Raw genomic sequence first — 669 nt, forward strand, 5'->3', positions numbered from 1 at the left:
CTCTGACCAGGCACTGACACGCTCCAGGTAACGCATCCCCAGACAGGCTTCGCTACGCTGGCCAAAGCCTAACCAGATGAAGAATTTAGTTCTCTTTGAAAACATTGTACTTTAGGCTAACATACTAATGTAATTTGTGGTTTAATAGCAGTTTATTTAGATTTTAAATACATCAAAGGCTAAAAACTACAACTTTTCCACCACTTTATACCCAGCACCCACAGCAATGCCTAGCACTGCCTCATTCATGGTCAGTAACATCAGAAAAAAAATCACTTTGTCGGTTCTACTTTCCTCTTTCTCGTCCATCCGTTGCCTCCCTAATATTGTCTGTCATGTGTTTCTTAAAATACAATAATACCCTGTTGAATTAATTCACAATTAATTAAACTCATCTCACAAACTAGCAAAGTAATGCTCAAAATTCTCCAAGCGAGGCTTCAACAATATGTGAACCAAGAACTTCCAGATTTAGGTGGATTTAGAATTGAAGCTGGACTTAGAAAAGGCAGAGGAACCAGACGTCAAATTGCCAACATCCATTGGATCATTGAAAAAGCAAGAGAGTTCCAGAAAAACATCTACTTCTGCTTTATTGACTACACCAAAGCCTTTGACTGTATGGATCACAATAAACTGTGGGAAATTCTTCAAGAGATGGGAATACCA

The sequence above is a fragment of the Bison bison genome, unplaced genomic scaffold (genome assembly GCF_000754665.1).
Source record: "Bison bison bison isolate TAMUID 2011002044 unplaced genomic scaffold, Bison_UMD1.0 scf7180017864374, whole genome shotgun sequence".
Classification (NCBI taxonomy): Eukaryota; Metazoa; Chordata; class Mammalia; order Artiodactyla; family Bovidae; genus Bison; species Bison bison.